The sequence below is a fragment of the Macaca nemestrina genome, chromosome 10 (assembly GCF_043159975.1).
Source record: "Macaca nemestrina isolate mMacNem1 chromosome 10, mMacNem.hap1, whole genome shotgun sequence".
Lineage (NCBI taxonomy): Eukaryota > Metazoa > Chordata > Mammalia > Primates > Cercopithecidae > Macaca > Macaca nemestrina.
Genome location: NC_092134.1, coordinates 134,332,213 through 134,343,771, shown reverse-complemented (window position 1 = coordinate 134,343,771; position 11,559 = coordinate 134,332,213). Strand labels below are relative to the sequence as shown.

General features: G+C 35.4%; 1 long non-coding RNA gene and 1 pseudogene across 1 annotated transcript; both read right to left on the bottom strand.

Annotated features, from left to right (window-relative positions):
- Positions 1–1,195: 1,195 nt before the first annotated feature.
- LOC105499944 (uncharacterized) lies at positions 1,196–2,062 on the bottom strand. Its single transcript, XR_011609404.1, has 2 exons — positions 1,837–2,062; positions 1,196–1,321 (listed from the first exon to the last, which is right to left on the bottom strand). It is a non-coding gene; the product is annotated as an uncharacterized lncRNA (long non-coding RNA).
- Positions 2,063–8,325: 6,263 nt separating this feature from the next.
- On the bottom strand, positions 8,326–8,831 carry LOC105499942 (10 kDa heat shock protein, mitochondrial pseudogene; annotated as a pseudogene).
- Between the last annotated feature and the right edge of the window lie 2,728 nt (positions 8,832–11,559).

The following is an 11,559-nucleotide window of genomic DNA, read 5'->3' as shown; positions in this document are numbered from 1 at the left end:
TTGTGGAATTCAAAGTAAATAAAAATAAGTTTTAAAAGTTGATAGCTAAGCTACATAGCTCACGGTGGTAGGAAGTAGTCTTACTTAGTAAGCAGCTAAAGTGGTCAATTCTAATTTTTCACTAGCATTATCATCAACCTACCCCTTGCTATTCAAAGTGCCTAAGACCCGCCATGTTTAGGGCCAATTAGACACTAACAGCAAGATTAGTTTTATCTCATCACTCCAGCTGCAAGCTCACTTTCATTTCAGTACTACGGGAACACAATAATTTTCTTCCTCATTGACTCAGTAAAACAAAATCATAATTACAGCTTTGCAGAGGAGTATATTGAATGTAAGCCTTGAGCAACATAATACAATGCTGAGCTATATGCAACTTTTGGCTACTACCTTTTAGTAAACAATTTTTCTTTTTATTCTAACAAGTTTTCTTTGAAAAAGTATAAAAGAAACATACTAATATTTATGTGGAATTCTTTTTTCTGGAGTTTCTTCTTCCCCATCACTGAATAAAATATAAAAACAAATGAGAATATTTGCCAGCATTGTCAGCTATAACTTCTACCAGCAATTTCTTTGTTCTTTGAATTCGTACAAGTTACTATCCATATGATTCATGCATTTTCATGCCATATTATGAAGCATGTCTGTGCAAAGGTAGGCTTCATTAAAGTTCATTAATTATTTCTTAAATTAACAAGTTCAAATTATACAAATGGGAAAAATTTGTCATCTCGAAGTGGACATCATAAGAGATGGCTCCCATGGATCTCACTAATCTACTTTGTGCCTTAACTTAAGCAGATTAATAAATGTCATTGGCATGGATTTCTTCCATATATTTCCCCAAAACAAATAGTAAAAGATTAGATCAATACCAAATGAAAGATTAAAATAATACCAATTACATACAAGACAAAACAGGAACAAAGAACCTGTATGCCAGGTGGACTTTCAGAATTATCTGCAGGCCATTTTGATGATTAAATTGAAATGTGTGTTTTCTGAATATTTTCCAGAATCCCTTAGATTTCATATTCTAAAGAAACTTTGGGGATGCCCCATTGGGCCATAGGTATCCCAACTGGACAGCAGAGAAGACCGTAGGCTTTGCTAATCCAGTTATTTCCGGTACCCTTAGAACTCAAAATTAATTAAAATCCCTGAATGAGACACAGAGCTCACAAATAGATGATGCTGAGCTTTTAATATGCAGATTTTAACAACAACACTTGAGAGAGTAATGTTTGGACTGAGATGAGTCAAGAAGAATAAGCTCAATGATGCCTCCGTCTGAATCCATTTCTCCATCCAATATCTGGGAGGAAAACAGAGAAGAAAGTAGTTCAACCAAGGCTTAAAAACTGATGCCTAACTTTTAAGTGACATGAGACTCGTGCTTTCTTTTCCTTAGAGATGGAAGGGGTGCAGAAGGGAATAAAAAAAAGGAAAAGTTCTGGTTGCTTAGTGAAGGGTAAAGAACATATGCTAATATTATCAACTGCGTAACTATAGAGGTTCCATCTGCCCTGTCCATTCCTGCATTCTCAGTGTGTGACATATAGTGGGCATCCAATGAATGTTAATTGAATGAATAAATAATTGAAATCAGGTGACATATATGCGGAATTTCTTCTGAGATGGCATGCCCTTTTATATGTCATAGAGAAAGTGGACTATATTCTAGACCATTCTAACTATAAATTCTATACTATAGTTATAATAGAATATAAAATATGAGGTTGGGTTGGAAGAATACTAAGACAAAAGATACATAAAGTATTTTAAGAGAGTCGGAGAACGGATGAGGAGATCATGTTGCCCCATACTTACTTATGCCTTAGATTGTGGAGGTGAATTGAAAAATACAGGGTCAATCATAAGAGGATGTGTGTACCTCAGGCCACATCTACAGGTACCACAGCACTTCATAAGATCTCTGCAGTCATAATCATTTATACAAGGAACCCCAGAACAACAGGTGGAAATCTTAGATTGTTCCTTAGAGGCCCTTTTGCCCAGATGGGATCTAAATTTCTTTTGACTTCAGTCTTGACTGCGGCTCTGTTGCTTTGTGTCAAAAGATTCTATAAATTCAGGACATGTACCTGGCTTGCCCTCAACTACAAAAGAAAAAAGGAATTGTGAGCTTTTTTACCTTCTCTTATTTGTAATTTAATTTCTTTAAAAGATATGTCTATAATCTCCTAATTATGCTCTTCTGTTAGCTGATTTTGCTCCTTAAATCATGTTTTAAAAGCACTATAGGCCGGGCGCGGTGGCTCAAGCCTGTAATCCCAGCACTTTGGGAGGCCGAGACGGGCGGATCACAAGGTCAGGAGATCGAGACCAGCCTGGCTAATACGGTGAAACCCCGTCTCTACTAAAAAATACAAAAAACTAGCCGGGTGAGGTGGCGGGCGCCTGTAGTCCCAGCTACTCGGGAGGCTGAGGCAGGAGAATGGCGTAGACCCGGGAGGCGGAGCTTGCAGTGAGCTGAGATGCGGCCACTGCACTCCAGCCTGGGCGACAGAGCGAGACTCCGTCTCAAAAAAATAAAAAAATAAAAAAATAAAAAATAAAAGCACTATAAAGCACTATCAAGTATATTTTTAAGGTATCATTATGAACTGGCTGTTAGACTAAATCCAACCTGATTATTGTAATACTTTGATATATATTATGTATGGAATACATATATTTATAAAATATATATTTGAAATATTTATATACATAATTGGAAAGTATATATTCCAAATATATATAGATTTAGTATATGTATGTTTATTTGGAATATACACATTTGAAATAAATTGGGGTCAAGGAATTACTTATACAATATGGAAAGATGCTCAACTTATGTTTTTCTATTTTAATAGAATTTTATTGCAGTGCTATGTTAAAATAGTTTCATACATGTACACATTTTTTTAAACTACCAGGTGTGTTCAAATGTAGGCTTACTTGGAATGTAGTATGGGACATCTAAATTGCGGATGATCAGCAGATACAGACAGCTTTTATTCATTTATTTATTCCCTTATATGTATTGGGTGCCTACTGTGTATTCCAGAGTTGTCAGCACTCCTGATACAGTAGTAAATAGAAAAAACAAAAAAGTTCTATTTTGGAGTGGACAAGATAGATAATAAAGATAAACTAGTAAAATTTACAGTATATTAGACAAAGATTACTGCTAAAGAGAATAATTAAATCCAAGGAGATTCCTAAAAGTACCTTGCAATGCTAAGGGTCCCTAATTCTTTAACCCTAGTTATGTAATCTACAAAAATCAGTTATTTTCAGAAGTTTTTGCACACTGTGTATGTTATCTGTTCACATTTACTGTCATCCAAGAAACACTGATCAAATTTCACTAGGACTAACAGGAATAGCTTTCTTCCTTTACATGAGGTCAATTAGGTTACAGGCTTCTTATTAAAATGCAAATAAATATCATCAGTAATTAGTAAATGACAGAAAGCATTATAAACGTCCATAATTATTCTATGCCATTATAACACTATAGAAAGTTAAGAAAATTTAACATATGAATATATTAACTCCTGATGTTCCTTATACCATAGACTTGGAAACACTGTACATAAGAGAAAAGAGTAAAAATATAGTGTCAGAGGCCAGAGGCAGGAGGATTACTTGAGCCCAGGAGCTCAAGATGAGCCTAGGCAACATAGCGAACCCTGTCTCTACAAAAAATACAAAATTAGCCAGCTGTGATGGTGTGAGCCTATAGTCCCAGTTACTTGGGAGGCTGACATGGGAGGATCACTCAAGTCCAGGAGATCAAGGCTGCAGTGAGCTGTCATGGCACCACTACACTCCAGCCTGGGTGACAAAGTAAGACTCTGTCTCTCAAAGAAAGGAAAAAAAAGAAAAGAAAAGAAAAGAGGAAAGAAGAAAAGAAAAGATACACACACACATATACACACAGAGAGATACATATAATCTGTAAATTAAACAATAAATAAAACTAATATGGTTGTCTGAATTGACTTCCTAAAAAAGATAAAGGAAAAATAGTAGAATTATAGAATCAACCAAGTATTAATTTCAGCTTAAAACTGAATTTTTCTTTTTTCTATAACCCTTAGTTTCCTTTAATAGGAGAGTAACAGAATTGGAGCAGCTTACAATCCTTTTCATGGAGGAGCTATACATATTACAATGTTTTCTTTCATCAGTCTGTTTAATTCTGGAAAAAAAATTGATAAAATGTCCTGCATAGCTAATTTTTCTGTGACATTTTCTTTCACTATGAGTTTGTTCAATCCTGTCAATTACCCTGTGGGTAATTATTCTCCAGCTCTTGCTTGTTTATCAGATGATAGTGATGTCTCCTACCTTCCTTTCCCTCACTCCCTCTTTGCTACGTGTTCCATGGTCACAGTTTCAGGTGGCAGAATGACATTATGTTACATTACTTTTGCACATTGCACAATGTACTCAGGTCAGTCCCTGACCTGAGAATAAAAGTAAATAAATATAACTCTGCCCTTTATTTTCCACTTCATTATCTTCTCTGGCAGGCAGTGCTAGCCCAACTTCTCTTTCTCCTCTTCTTTGCTAATAGAACCCTGATTTTGTTCAGGGGAGTAATGTGCCCAGTGGATCTCAACTGGAAGCATTTTGGAAATCTTTGCTGTCCGATCTGGCTGTCACAGCACTGCAGCTCCCTAACTGTATTCAGTAAGTGAGGCAAGGCTGCTGGGTGTCCTGCAATGGGTGGAGCACCCCCAAAGGAAGACAGAGGAGCTGAAATACAGGAGCCTGTCTACCTCCAGACTTCCCATTATATACAAAAATGAAACTGCTATTTGTTTAAGCTACAGTTAGTCAAGAATTCTATTACTTACAGCTTAACATAATTCTCAATGATAAGCCCTCCAGTCATGAACATCAGGCCTCTATTTCATATCATTCACCAAAAAGATGCAGTAAATCTCATATTCCACTTAGGGAAACAAATGCTAGAAGAAAAAGAGATAACCAGGATCTCACCTTGCCATTGAGCATCCTGGTCTTGTCAAACACCTAAGGGAAATGGAGAATAAAGTATAAAGTAAGTGCTCCCTTCTTGCTCAAACATCTTCTTTTAGCAAATTCTAAAGTGACTTGGTAATATGTTGTTCTCATTCTAGGGCAATTACTATTAGTAAGTGATTGGAAAACAAAGTGGCTCTTTTCTATTTGCCATACTACAGCCATTTGTCATGTATCATCTCAGTGAATATGTAGCCTAAAATTATGCTTGATATAAATATTCTTTTATGTTATTGATTTTTCACTGTTCAATAGGAATATTATTTTGTCAACTATTTCATGCACTTGTAATATGGCAGAATGGATTCTTCTTCATCACAAACCCAGTCCCTCATTTATAAGTAAACAGAATAAGGATTTTCAAAAGAAAAAAATATTTTTTAAGTTTTGGATGATTTTAGATTTCAGAGTAGTTGCCAAGATAATAGAGAGTGCCTGTTTACCTTTCCCTTACCTTCCTTTTATGTTTGCATCTTACGTAACCATGGTACAACTATCAAAATGAAGAAGTTAGCAGTAGTAGAATATTCTTAACTACACTACAGATTTTGTTTGAATTTCCTGCTTTTCCACCAATGCTCATTTACTGTTTCAGGATTCCATGCAAGACGCACACTGCATTTATTTCTAACTTCTTAGTCTCCTCCAATTTGTGAGAGTATCACAGTCTTTCCTTGTCTTTCATGACCTGTATATCTAAGAAGAGTCCTGGGCAGCTGTTTTATAGAATGTCCTTCAATTCGTGTTTGTCTGATTTTTTTATAACTAAACTGCAGTTACAGATTTTGGAAAAAGTACCACAGAGGTGAAGAGCCCTTCTCCTTGGATCACATCAGGGGGTGCCTGATATCACTGTGTCTTGGCACTTACTGACGATGTTAACTTGATTACTTATTTAAGATGGTATCACCCAGGTTTCTCCACTGTTAAGTTTCTACTTTTTGTTGTCTATATGTAAACTGAGTTTTTTAAAGTGACTAAACACTAGGTCAAAGATAGAACATGTCTACCTCTAGGATATTAGCAAGGATTAACCTTTGCAGTGAAAAAGCGTGACTTGCTTTCAGATCCTCCATCTGAAGACAACAGGTAGGGAAGTTATGGGAGCCCTGCCCTCATCCCTTTTACTGACCAGTGGCCATTGACTTGCTGTGAGTATTGGCTACTAGCAACTCACAGCTACCCCATTCTCCAGGTAACTACCCTTAGCAGTGGCTCTCTGGCATGAAGGTATAAAAGTCTGGCCTCCTTGCCTCAAGTGAGACTAACTCTATGGAGCAATAGGTGTTTCAGACTTTTCTGTGTGGGGTTAGACTAAGCTAGTCTGCACGTGAGACCACATTTTGCTTAGCCTTATTCCTTATCTACCCTGCTTACTAAATCCCCTCTCTGGGAGAGCTCTCAATAAATATTTTTTAAAAACAGTCCCATTTAAGGATTGGCTTCTGAAGAATCTGACCTAACACAATACATGACTTGGAGTTATTTCCCTCTCCACCTTCACATGCAGGATCCAAGACCACTTTTTTCTCCCTACTCAACAGTGGAGCCCAGCAGTAGAACCACTCGTCAGAATCAAATGCAAGAAGAGACAAGTGGTGGCAGTGGATAAGTTGAGAGGATAGAAGGATGAGCCTGAAAAGGATTCAGAGGGGAAGCTGCCTGCCATCTGCCTTCGGTGTTCTCAGTATCAGGAACTAAAACCTTAAACCTTGGATGGAAACTCAAGAAAAAGATGTGCATGCCCCAAAGCCCACCACATTATGAAATCAATATTGGCTGGATTGTGTTTCTTGAACTCTAAGGAAAGGATTGAGAAAATAGTCTGTGGACTCCTGTACAGAAAACTGACTGGCTGACAGATCTTTTGGTGGCAAAATTCTGGAGGATGCAACCATATAAGAAAGAGACTAAGGAAGAAGAACTAACTAAATCGAATAGCAACAACCTAACAGCTAACAACAAATTTAGAAGAGGCTAATGCCACCAAACCTTACTAGAAGAGAGTTTCCGAAGGAGTGGGATGAACAGCAGTTAGTGTCAAATGCAAGCTCATTTTGATACTCATTGAGCTCATTGAAACTTTGAAAGCTAGTTTCAATAGAAAGGTGGCATTGGAGACCAAACTCCTGTTGACTGGAGAGTAATTAGAAAGTGGATTCTACAAATCAAGGATTATTTTTCAAGAACTGAGTGAGCTGATATATAACTGACTTGAGTATTAGGTAGGATTCATTTTTCTCTTTAAATAAAGGAAGATATGACTAGGAGGAAAGGGAAGATGCCAAGATAAGAGGTAAAATTAGATGTTAGAATTATCTAGTTGTATCTAGATAATTATATAGAATTATTCCGGATAATTATTTAGAATTATTCTGGATAATTCTTTAGAATTATCTAAAATCTAAGGTAACTAGAGTCAGGGAGAGTTAAACTTATAAAATACTAAGCATAATGCTTAAACCCTGGTTTCTCATGATGATTTCCTTGAAAGAAAGAACTTGTAATAATTTGAGCTAGTTTTCATCATATTGTGATTATGCTTCTGAATGTATTGTAGTTTTATTGTCACTCGTGATGCTAGGGTGTCACCTTGTGGTAAATGTAAGTATAGCTTTTATGCAACCCACTTTATATATCATCTTATTTCTAGATATCAATTACAACCATTTTCATGGTCCTTTTATTTTATTCTTAATGTGGCTTCCTACTTTATTTTTATTTTTAAGTAATATATAAGATTGAAAATATATAAGACCAAATATAGGATGTAAATTACAAAAAAAAATATTAGATAAACTAACGAGAATGAAAAAAAATAGGTTCTTAAAACTAAATACATGATTTTACAATTTAGCCGAAAACTTTGTAATGACACCTGAGGTTGATTTGTAAATATTTCAACTTTTAAATTATGTTTTATATTATTTCTATGTGAAAAAAGTGGTACTTTTTAAAATAATGAAATCCATAAGGATGGAGAGGTTCAAATGATACATTTACAATAGTTATTATTAATCTTATTCCAAGCACTACTTTTTTAATGTTCATTGCAATAGCACGACATATAATAAATGCAAACATAACTATGAAAAAATAATTCAATCAATTATACTCCATTCTTGCTTATTTCATCTGACTCCTTTAATTCTCTTTTTATTTGATTCTAATAACTTAGTCATTATTATTTTTGCCATTTATGATTAGCTTAGTGTAAAAGAGAGACATATAAATTATTTACATGATGAAAAATTTCAGAACTTCAGTGGAATAGGAAGCTTCGTGTTGATGCCATTTCAACAGGATTTATTTCAGTCTACATACCTTCCAAGAATGTTGCCATCTCTAAATGAGAACTAATCCTTGTTATCTACTTTGGTGCCTCCATATTCTGGAAGAAGAGTGTTATCTCCAAGGTTCACACGAACTGATTGACTCTCCACCCTTTCTTTAGAGCCTGATCCAACAGGTACTACTGTGGCTGCCAATACTTTTCCTTGAGATTTTTCCGGAAGCATAATGGTTCCTTTGGTTACAGTTTCGATGGCACACCTTTCAACCAATACTTGGTCAAAGAGTGGAAGTAACTTTCTAAATGCTTGCCCTGCCATGAGCCCCTCTATTGCCGACTTTTACTCTGCTTTCATATAGTACTGCCAGGAGAGACCCTGTTCGTCATTATCCTAATCCTGCGGGTCTATGGAATGTGTATCACTTGTTTGTATAACATAATCTATCAGTAAAAACGTTGAATTTAGTACTTCTTTTAAGTATTACCTTATTAAGTATATTTGAGCCTTACTCTCCCATGAAGATGGTCTGCTACCTAAAGGCAATAAGTCACATCACATGTTTCTTTTGTACCCTCTGCATAATAGGTTTTCAGTAAATACATTCTTAATTTAAAATGAATAAGTTGAAGAAGGCTTATCTCTACAAATCTGTAGAAAAAAATAACTTCTTTAATCAATTTAATTAGCATTCTAAAATTGTATTTTAATTGACCAAAGTGACAAGTGTATAACAAGAAATTGTCCTTTAATTATTTCAATTAGCTATTAGAAATGCTATTCAAAATAAGCTAAATCTCTCCCTGAAATTTCAATACCACATGATTAAAATAATAAGGCAAGACTCTTGAGAAAGGATAAGAGAAATCTTAGAAATGTTAGTGTGTAGTTGTTGTTAATCTGTACTACTGATTAGAAGAACTGACATCGTACGTAACTGATAGAGAAATCGATAGACTTAAAAGACAAATATGAAATCGAATCATGATTTAACAAGTCATATGCTGAGTAGATTGTCTAGTCAGTTGTTATGTTGGAATTAGGGTTGAAATCTTAATTCTCTTACATCTTATTCTCTATGGTCTTGGGAAAAAGAAAGGAAAAACATGACTGAAGTGAAAAAGACAGTCTAGTTGCTAACATGTCTCAAAACTTTATACCTGTCATCGTATCAGACTTACCGTTTTCTTGGTTTTGAACTTCTTCCTGGGTTGTGCTCAAAGCCAGCAAGGTAGATAAAAGAAAGAAAGAAAACATCTTTAAATCAGACTTATACTTCCCCTCTGCTGGGGAAATTTGGGGATCCTCACTTATATGGCTTATAGAGAACAATAACAGCATTGCTGCTACCCAGGAATGGCCTCTGGAGTTTGAGGCGGCTTTTACCGGAACATTTCCTTCATATGATTTACCACCTATTTCATGGTGTTCTATGTTACTAACAATTGTCAAATGATATATGGATTCTGCTGTCTTCCTTAACTATGACAAGAATGACAAACAACAAAAGGTTAAGATAACACAAATATAATTGCCTGATGACCCAAAAACTCTTTTGGGAAAGAATCTAGGAGAACTTTCTGATTTCTCAGTAGAAAAGGAGTCACAAAGGAGCATCAGAGAAAGCATCTATAATGTAGAGACCCACATTAATGTATAATATCTAATATAAGATTTAATTTAGTTCATAGATATTAAATTTAAAAATAAAGATGGATGACACCTTATGCATGCCCTTAGCAAAAAATGTTGGAAGTGAGATGTTAGAAGTTGCATAGAGGATCCAGAGAACATGTGGTGAACAATGACATTTTTTCACAGCACCTTGAAAGGAAAATTAAGACAAACTTGCCCCCACAGAAGGAAATTAGGAAGTAAAAAAAAAAAAAAAAAAAAAAAAATGTTGCTTCTCACATAAACACAAAAGGTCAAATCTAATGATTTCCATGAACTCAGGACTTGACTCCTCCATTTATTACCTTTTTGACCTGGAGCATTATTAAAACTGAGAGAACTGAATTAATCACTTTCTAAAGACTTATGCTTGTCTCAAACGCTGTATATCCGGAAAAAAAAAAAAGGTTTCTCATGGTAGAAATTGATACTTTATCAAATTGTCTATGAAAAACTACAAAAATATAAAAGACTATTTTATAAGCAGGGGAAAGGCTTGATTGAGAGAATACACCCAAAGAAGAAAACTTCCCTTAAGTAATAGAACACAGGGGTTACGTTTTATGTTGTGAAGTCAGATACAGTGTCAAAATCTGTCTTCATCACTTACTGCCTGTGTAATTAGAGCAAACTGATTAACCTCTCTAAGCTGCATTCATTCTCTTTGTCTATAAAAGAGAAGCAGTAATTAACTCATATCATTTTGTGATAATTAAATAACATTACACATATAAAGTTCTTATCTTGGTATATTCATAAGTATTCAATAAATATTAGTGATAATGATGAACGATATGGGTGTTCCTTAGAATGCATGCATTTCTTCTTTGGGATATTTACAGCAGGATGAAAGAAAAGATTGCCTCCCACATACTGACAGCATGTATTAGTATATGGAGGGTGAGAGTGAGTTGGTAAGAGAGCCAAGTAGAAGGTTAACACCAGAGACAGGATCCAAGGCACTGGCAGCCACATCTTTGGCATGCGGGAGGAAGACATTGGCAGAAAAGAATCAGAGCTATTACAGAGAGGAGGCAAGATTGCGGCCAATTATCTTTTTATTTCTGTCTTTTATACAAGATAAGGGCAGAAATTAGAGAACAAATAGGATAGTCAGTATCAAAGAGAAAGTTGCGAGCTGTATAGTATTCAGAATGAGATGTGGAGAGACGGTGGTGGGGCACAGGAGCACACTGCAGAAATAATAGTAGCTGCAGGGAGAAGTGACCAGATGATGACTGTAGTATTTTTTAAAGTAACACGAAAGTAGTCTTATCAGGGAACAGAACAACAGTTATTATAAATATAGACGAATTTCACATTATTATCCCTCTACTGTCTTCTCTTAAGCCCTTAGGTGAGTTTCTACAAGTATATTATAGCCTTATCCAATTGTCTACTTTGTATTTTCAACTTTTTTATTTGCCCTGACTCACACAATTTAGACAGGAAGACTATTAGAATTTCAGTTTAGGAAATTTTAAAAGCTGTCTACTTCAAAGCAGTATGAAGGGAGTAAGAAGAACAGTCG